The sequence below is a fragment of the Nicotiana attenuata genome, chromosome 1 (genome assembly GCF_001879085.1).
Source record: "Nicotiana attenuata strain UT chromosome 1, NIATTr2, whole genome shotgun sequence".
Lineage (NCBI taxonomy): Eukaryota > Viridiplantae > Streptophyta > Magnoliopsida > Solanales > Solanaceae > Nicotiana > Nicotiana attenuata.
In genome coordinates, this window is record NC_031989.1 from 33,512,950 (window position 1) to 33,523,210 (window position 10,261).

Here is a 10,261-nt window from a genome sequence, read left to right on the forward strand (position 1 = left end):
GGGGGAATTTGGGAATTTAGGGTAGAACTAGGGTTCCTAAATTTGGTGGTTTTGGACCTCAATTTGAGGTCCGATTCCAAAATAACTTACATATTTGAGTTCATGGGGGAATGGGTAATCGAGTTTTGGTTCGAACCTCGGGTTTTGACCACGTGGGCCCGGGGGCATTTTGGGAAATTTTGAGTAAAACTTTGGGAAATTCACTTTTCATGCATTCAAATTTATTAGATTAGCTTTTGTTGATACACTCAAGTAATTTGTGACTAGATTCGAGCGGTTTGGTGGTGAATTCGAAGGGTAAAGCTATACTAGGGATTGAGTTGAGTTTGGAGCATTTGAGGTAAGTGTTTGATCTAACTTTGGCTTGAAGGAATAGGATTAGAGTGTTATTATTTGCTAATTGCTAAATGATCGAGTACGGTGTATAGGCATGGTGACGAGTATCTATACACCGGTGTCTAGCATGATCGTGGGTCCTTGTATGTACTTATCCTGATATTGTTATGACTCTTCCATGTTAATTGATGAATTCTATGCAATGTGAAGAGTATGAGGACTAAATATGAATTGTAAATTCTTTGGAGCGTTGGCTCAAACGATAATAAGACTATTGAGTAAGAAATGAAAGAAAGAGAAAGTGATATGATTAATCCCTAGCCGGGATGGTTTGAGTATGTTGATTATCCCCCTTGCCGGGATGTGAAAGTGTTGTTGTTGCTCCCTTGCCTGGGATTTAGCTGTTAATTGTGTAATTCCCTTGTCGGGACATTTCTTATTATTTTTTTATCCCCTCGCCCTATTTGGTTGTGATTACTGTTTGGGTGAGGAAGAGTGATAATGCACGAAGGGTCATTCCGTGCCATGTTTTGATTATATTTGCACGAATGGTCATTCCGTGCCATGTTTTGATTATATTTGCACGAAGGGTCATTCCATGCCATGTTTTGATTATATTTGCACGAAGGGTCATTCTGTGCCATGTTTGATTATATTTGCACGAAAGGTCATTCCGTGCCATGTTTTGATTATATTTGCACGAAGGGACATTCCGTGCTCTGATTTGATTATAATTGCACGAAGGATCATTCCGTGCCATGATATGAGAGTATGTGAGGGAAAGTACGAAGGGTGATGCCGTGCACTTCACTTGATTACTTTTGGTGAAGATGAGAGTAAAAGCACGAAGGTTGATTCCGTGCAATTGTTGACTTTCCTGCTCTCATTAATTATTGTTATTGCTCTGTTGCTTACTTAAATTGTTGCCTTTATATCCGGACTGTATTTTCCCCATAGTATGCTCCCCTCCCTCTTAACTGTTTAATTTCTTTGTTCTTTCCTTTTATTGCATATATATATATTGAACTGTACAGGTTGGTTTGGTAGTCCTGTCTAGCCTCGTCACTACTTCGCCGGGGTTAGGCCAGGCACTTACCAGCACATGGGGTCGGTTGTGCTGATGCTACACTTCTGTGCTCTTTTGCACAGATCACGGTACCGGAGCAGCTTTTGGACCACAGCAGTAGGATATTGATCGGGAGCTGACTTTAGTCCAGGGACTTACGAGGTATCCTAGATGGCGTTCGCAGGACGGAGTCCCTTTCTATGTTTTCAGTTTGTTTTCATTGTACCGAGACAGACATTTATGTATTTCTATTCAGACTTGTTTGTAGCACTCTTTAGTAGTTCGTGAGCTAGCGACACCAATCTTGGGTAGAGATATGTTAGACTTCCGCATTTTGGGTTTTTTAGTTATCTGTGTTTTAAAGACTTCCGCTTTAATGTAAATGACTCGTTATATTTATAATGTTCATGTTTGGATGTTATCAGAAAATGTTTAACTACTTGGCTTGCCTAGCTCCGATAGTAGGCGCCATCACGACCCCCGATGGTGGGAAAATCCGGGTCGTGACACTTTATCTGATCCCGAGAACGTTTTTAAGGCCTTGAACCGGGCCAACCGGAAAAACAAACAGCAACAAACAATTGAACAAATCGAACCGAACATGGGAGATCACGAAGAAAACCCAGCTGCACCAATAGCGCCAGTGGCACCTCTTGTGCGAGAGGCTGCTCTCTATGACTGGGCACAACCCACAACTGAAAATCTGGCCACAGCGATTTTAGTCCCACAAATACAGGCTGAATCGTTCCAAATCACGAACAACATGCTGCACTTGTTGCAAAACAAGGGACTATTTTCGGGGTCACAGGTCGAAGATCCTCAACAGCACTTGAAGAATTTCCTGTCAATCTGCAAAACTCAAAGGCAGCCCAACGTAACTCAGGAAGCAATCAAGCTATTATTGTTTCCATTCTCAGTGACAGGAGTTGCCCAGACCTGGCTAAACTCACTCCCCATTAATTCCATAACAACTTGGGAGGAGTTAGTCAAGCAATTCGTGAACAAGTTCCACCCACCCAACAAGACTGCTCAACAAATTGATGAAATTTTGAGTTTCAAACAGAGACCAATGGAGACACTGCATGAAACATGGGAACGATTCAAAGGGATGCTAGTTATATGTCTGCACCATGGTATTCCAGTTCTGATGTTGGGGCAGCGGTTTTACGTGGGCTTGTCAGATAGCGTGAAAGGTAATGTTGATGCTTCAGCTGGTGGGGCATTCTTGAGCAAAACATGGAGGGAAGGCCAGAGTCTGCTTGATAAGATGGCACAGAATTCAGGGTGGACAACCAGGAGCGCACCTATCACTCCAATGGTTCACTCAGTGCCCCTATCCATCTAACACTCTTGCTGAAAACATGGCTACGTTAATGACACAGATGAGTATACTCACCAAAAAGGTGGAAAAGTTAGGGCAGAAGCAGCGGGTACATATTGTAGATACTACCAATGGGGGCTTATGCACATCTTGCATTAGTCAGCCAATTGGTAACCAGTGGAATGTAGAAAGTGATCATCATCACTACCCCGAAGATATGAATTATGTGTCTAACTATGGAGGCCAGAGACAGGGGGGTCAAAATTGGGGTCAGCAGCAACAGCAGCCATACAGGCCAGTCCAGCCACAGTTCAACAATGGAAACATGGGAGGAATGAGACCTCCCGATAATATGGCGCCTTATCAAAGGCCACGGGGATACAATAATCAAAATCAGCAGCAGGGGTATCATCCTCCTCAGCAACAGCAGGGTGGACGACAGGAAGATGGGTTTGCTAGACTCAAGGCAATGATGCAGCAGGTTATTGGGTCTAATGCAAAAATTAGTCAAAGAGTAGATGCACATGATTCAGCTATCAAGAATATTGAAGTGCAGATGGTCCAGATTTTGATGTCTCTAAACAATCGTCCTCATGGGACATTACCTGCGGACACTCAAATAAATCCAAAAGATCAAGGCCCGAAGCAGCTGATTGCAGTGAGTCTACGTAATGGCAGAGACTTAGACTTGGAGCAAGAAAGGGATCGAGAAAGCAGACAGGCCGAAACACTTATACCAGTGCCCATTGAGCTAGATGAGTCACCGAGACTGGCCGAGGTGACAGTTCAGCCTGCCCAGGAAGAACAGAACTGTCACGACCCAAACCGATGGGCCGCGACAGGCACCCGATACCTTACTCAACCGAGTACCAATGTAACGTATCTTTCTTATTACATCGTCATATACACGTGACATACGGGCCTAATAGGCCAACACGATCCTTGATAAACTCAAAACATAGGCCGACAAGGCCGTACAATCTTTCACGTACAAGACATATGTCTACAAACCTCTAAGAGTACATAAATGTCATAAAGGTCGGGACAGAGTCCCGCCATACCAAACAATTCACGTCTAAATCATACTAACCAAATACACAACTCCGAAGCAAGTGGAGCGCACCAACATCTTTCGCTGAGCTGATAGCCTACTTGGAGGGCTCTCGACCCATCTATCTGGACCTGCGGGCATGAAACGCAGCGTCCCCAGGCAAAAGNTAAAAGTTACGTTCGTAACTTGGGCCCCGTTACGGCCCGAAATTACGGGGTTTAAACCAATTTCGGTTTTTTAAGTTTAAACCAATTACCATTACCCAGGACCCTCCGTGAGGGGACCGATACCCCATACATATCATATTGGCCACTGTGGGCAAAATCATCATCGTATACCAGCTGATCAGGTGGTGGTGCGTATATAACACCATAACTTTTCCCATATCCCATATACATATATATACATACATATATACGCGTATATAACGCCGTTTGAATACATACATAGATACGCGTATATAACGCCGTTTGAATACATACATACATACGCGTATATAACGCTGTTTGAATCATATTTCAGCCACTGTGGGCAATATCATTATCATATACCTGCTGATCAGGTGGTGGTGCGTATATAACGTCGTAACCTTTTTCCATATCCCATATACATATATTTACATATATACGCGTATATAACGCCATCTGGTCATGGGTCAATGCACATGTATAAATGAGTGAAGTGCATGAAAAATACATACTAATCTCGATATTCCTTCCGGATAAACTTTTCCAACTGCGTATCATTCTAAGACCCATGAACAGAAGATAATAATAATTCTTATGGGGAATCAAGAATATAGACACCACTACTATTTCTAGGAATAGAGTAATTTATAAAAACTGTGTATTTGCTCGTTTCTTTCGTATAATCAGGACCATGCCAAAAGAAAGAAGGGAGGGCCTTAACATACCTGAAATAGGAAGAACTCCGTATAATATTACGTTGGAAACCCTCATGGATTGAACTTAGAACCAAAATGGATTAAGCTTCTGCGCTTTGTAATTGAGGAACGAAATCTGCTTTGATTTGTTGAAGTTTTAGACGAAACTCCTTCTGTTCCTTTGAACCAAAAGAACGAAACAGACTTCCTCTAGTCTATCCCTTCGTAGAGATAAATTTAACCAACGAAGTTGTAAACTCTAAAATTCCAAAATAAAGAAGAAGATGATTGGTTAATTTTTGTTTTGAAAACGTTAGTTGCGGTTTTACAAACAGAAGGTGTAGGGGTTAGAATCATATCTCAACTATTCCTTGCAATTCTCAATAAGTATTGCACGTGTACATAGAGATCTCAAACCAGTAAAATGCTCTCTATCCATTCTTCATGCATACCAAGAATTGAAATTGGAAAGGTTGAGTATGCCTCTTATTTTTGGAATTTGAATATTCTTGTTCTGTTTTTGTCCAGATAATGGAATAAGATCCATATCCTTATTAAATTCCAAATCCCTAGATTGCCACCTAGACTATATGACTACTTAGTCATTTCTAGCTTTGTGGCTTCTTGCCACGTGGGGTGGGGGTGAGATATTAATTAATTTTTTTATCCACTTATTAGTTAACAGGGTAATGTCCCGTTATCCGGTAATTAACCAATTACCCGCATAGTTTAAAATTATCCCGAATTACTTAAAGTATTACTCACCTTTCACATACCTTATACATCTTTCTATCATAGCCATGTAGTACCTTGTATGGCACTAGTCCATAAATACCGGGTATTTTAGCTCGGACCGTATTTTATCCCAAAATGCCAAACTTTGACAAAATTCATTTTTCTTAGACTTGCTCCTCCTTTCACCTTCATGAATTTACTAATCACTTGTGAAATAGCATAATCCTTATAATCCCCAAATAATATTTTCCTTGGACTGATGTGGATTACTTTACGACAAATTCAACGTAAAATACTGCAGGGTGCAACATCGTCATAACTTATTACTGCAGGACGTAACATCAATCGTAATATATTACTGCAGAGGGTAACACCATCGTAACAGATTACTGCAGAGCATAATGTAATATTGACGTAATATTGCGGGGCGTAACATCATTCCCCCCTTTGGAACATTCGTCCTCGAATGTTGACTGATGCTGTTATCATTTTCGTAACTTATAGCTCTTGTGAACACCTTAATACTCTTCTTTCCATTTATACAGTTGTTCTGTGAATAAATCCAAAGTCTAGGGTATTCCCCCCTTTAGTCCTTTTGCTCATATCATGACCTGCGGTCGAAATCTTCCTAATCTAGCAACTTTTGTTACCTCCTGTCATGCAGCCTGTATGACCCTGGCTTTGTAGGTGCACTTATGCGATTCATCTTTCCTTTTTCATAGATCTGGTTACCCATTCACATTACTTTACTGCATTTACATGGGTTATACTATACCATAATTTTTTTGCTTCAATCTACCTTTACTGAGGTATGCTTACCAAGTTCCCAGTTACTTTTGTTGCCTACCCTTTAGGTATAAATCTCAGTTCTTTAATGCCCCTTCATTACCGTTTGTCTTAAGAATCATGGCCTAATCTCATGTCATACTTTGTAACTTATATCTGGCCATTGTTGATTCGCCTCAATGTTGATCTATAATCCTTTACTTGAAGAGTTGAAACTTCTTACGTAATACATTACTGCTAGGGCTTACGTTTCATCGAGGAATATTTGAAGTAATTTTCCTGATCCACTTAGGGGTGATACTATACTTCAATGACCGTATTTTATAGCATCCCAATGTGATTCACTTATGTGGGTATTTTAATCTCGTACAATCCATGAAATCCTCTTCAAATCACTACTCCCTTGAAGGCCTAAACGTCATCCTTTATCCATCACAATTACACCCTCACTGTACTACCAGGGAATCATTCCATCTTTTCTAAATGCTACTAGTCTTAGACTCCTTTGAGTTCATTCAGGCTATACTGATCTTTCTATAACTTAGAGAAACCATTATCTCTCTTGTTTTCATGGACTTAATCCTAAGGACTTATCCATTCTCGTCTCCTTTTCACTTGCCTTTCCTCATTCTTACTCATGTTTTCTTAAAACTTTATCGCTCTACCATACTTTATCTTGCGACCTATAAATATCCATTTATAATACTCGCAACTTTCCTTCAACTTGCTTGCACCATAGATTTCCTTATGTTATTCTGAAATTTCAAGCGATATATCACATCGTCCCCAACTCTTCTCTATTCTCTTAACTAGATCTCTCAGTACTTAGAAACCATAGGTTGGAAGACATGCCGCCGACGATGCCGCTATCATTCCCGGTTATTGGACTCCCGTGCTTATAGCATTCTATCCAAAATATGGACTATTCACAACTTCCTGCATTTGAGTATCTCGTACGTTGTTCACTTTTACCTTACTTACTTAAAATCTCGTATCATATCTTTTATCTTCTGTATAACCCTCTTCCACCTAGGCGTAATTCACGTCCATAACTTGAAGCTCTATTATAATACTCGCAACTCTGGTACATACACAATTTGGTGGGAGCTTCGTACTGACTTCTTATGAGGCTGGTACTTCTTCTAACTGGCTTCCTTGTAGAGTCATTATAGATTATGGTTGTTGTGTTATTTCTCTTGAACATCTGATATTTAGAGTGATTCTATCATGTTCTCAAGCACAACTTCTATAATTTTTTTCTAGGTCCAATAATCAGACTTCTGATTTACTTAGGTGATGTAATTCTTTAGTTTCCTCTTCCTTCTGATCAGCCTTTACGTAGGCTTAAGCTATCTTCCGATCAGTGGCTCATGGTATCGGTTATTACCTTACCCTTTCATGGGCTTTATGGAATATCCATGATATAATCTTCTAATAATTCAATCCTTTGTCTACGCCCTGGGCTTAATTCTTTCTTTTAACTTATACCGGAGTCTTCTATGGCTGTGTGATTGTCAACAAATATGATGCCTGGATAATGTTCCAAAATCTTGAGTGTATCCATAACGTACTAACTCCGGATCATTGATCAAATAATTCTTTTGTTCCATCTTAGCTTTCTTTCAACGTAAGCTATTACTTTTCCTGGTCTTTCTGCCCCCTCGTTGCGTCCATACTTAGCTTATCTTAGTACCCACACTTGCCAGAGTTTTTTTTTTATACAACTCATATGATCTCGAATATTACTTTTAACTCTTACTTCCCGTTCATTAGCCACGGTAGGTGCCACTTTCCATTGGAATGCTTATAATGTTGTTGCGAGATTGATGTTACACGACCATTTCCTCTTTAGGTCGTTGTGCTTAGGTTGAAGCCTTCTTATCTCCTCAGCTAGTCTTTCGTTGTAGTACTTAGGGAGAACCCTTGACTCTCGTAAAGCTGTTAGCTTATTACGGACTTTTTCTGATGTCCTTACTTGCCTATAATCTTCTGTAGTTGCTTACTTCCATGCCCTTGTGCTTGTATGGTTGCTTCTGAACTGATATCTTGACTGCTTTCCTTGTGGCACATTCTTTTATCCCCGTAACATTCATACGGTACCTTTAACTATCCTGACTCTTGTTTGAATATATCTCAAGTATTATAATGATATTCTTCGAGACTGAATTCTCCACGTTGGGTTCTACTATGTTTATCTTACACGATCTGATGACTCATCTGTAACCTCTTGTTTAGCCATAACTGGGATCTTCCTGACCAATTACTAACTACTCATTGGCTCATTCTCGTATCAATATTCCTCGTAATCTTTCTTGGGTTATTTCCTTTTGTCTTAACTTACGTCTCGCACTGGCTCCTTATTTATTAATAACAGCTCGGACAGGAACCTTTACTTCCTCTCCTTGACGTCGTGCTTGCACAATATTCTTGAATCGTAGCGTATTTGTAAGATTTGGATAAGTGTCGTCTCATTCCTCTTTCATTTATCGCATTCTTTCTTTACCATTCCATAGTCACTAGAACCACTTAATTCTGACTTAATGTCACATCCTTCCATACTCCCCCCTTTAGGAGAGTACTAGGATTTAGTGCTATGATGATCTACTTATAGATGTTTTACTTCTTCATCTTTGGCATTTTCTCACATCATCGATAACCCTTACTCACATTGCGAAAATCCTTTTGTACCAAGGATGACAAAATTCCTTACTCGCAAAAGTGACACTTAGTGTAACTGGCACACATAGTCCCTTAAGCTTAACTTTGCTCACATTGCTTGCCTTAGGGAAGCGTCTTCCTGAATGACTTTTAAAAGGTATTCTTCTGTCGTCCCTTCCATTATTTTCGGGACGTAATCTCTGAAATTCTCATGATACCGACTATTATCAAATCACTCAGTCCCTAATTCATGTTTAGTTTATCTTGTTCACCAGCCCATACTGAATTCTATTACTCTGGAGTCTAACTTTTTCTTTTGGTAATCACGTTAGCGTCACAAACTTATTTTTCGAAATGAGGATATGCCTTTATGGCCTATACTCTTTTGTTGTCTCAAGGCTTGTCACCTCTCATCCTTTCCTTCACTTCACTATAGACTCTGTAATACTACCATTTTTTTTATCTATTGTTGTCATCCATGTATCACACCTTATTCATAATGCTTCCTTATCTCTTTTCTCATTACTCTGCTAATATTTCTGCATATCCCTTTTCTTGTGAAAACTTCAATACGACATTCTTTCGCTTTTAGCTTTCCTTTTCTCCATTCAGTGGATGTTCAAGTTTCTTAACGTTCTCGCTTTACTAGGGATGCGAGCCACACTAAGGTAATATTTATCCCTTCAAGGCTTCCAGTGCCTATCTTTGTAGTACTCATATCTGGCTGCACTATTTTAAAGTGTACCATCTGGGTGTCTCACAAGGAGATCTATTTGCAGATTTGCAATATCCTTCGAAAATATCAATTGAAGCAAACAATTCATCCATCATATCTTCTTATACTGCTTCTGTTAATCCCCATAGGGCATATCTGGAATGGGTGCGACCAATTGTATATACCTCTGTTATTATTGAATATAACTCAAAAATCTTATATTCCTCTATCTCAATTATAAACGCTATTAACCTTCATTAACTGGATGCCTCGTACCTTTTCTTACCTTGCTCCTTTTACTTACTGAAACTTGTACTTATCTTCATAATCTCTCATTGTCCTTCACCATAAAGATGGTATAGGCATTCTTGCTTTAAGGATTCTTATCAGGAAGCTTACACCTTTCAGTATACCCATGATCTGCTAAAGACCTCATATTTATCTATCGTAGGCATCATACAAAAATCCAGTTCCTCTGACTCAGCTCTTCCACAACTATCTCTCTTTCCAACCTTCTTTTCGGATGTAGGCATCGTCTTATTACGAATAAAAATAGAATTGTGGAACTTGAATTCTTATAAGTGAGCTCTACCACACGATCTGGAGTAAGAAGAAAGAGTGACAATCCTAAATGCCCTGTAGCCTCCTGCTTATAAGTGTGGTGCACGACACACCCATAAACAAGACTCTACTAGACACGGCTTGTAGAC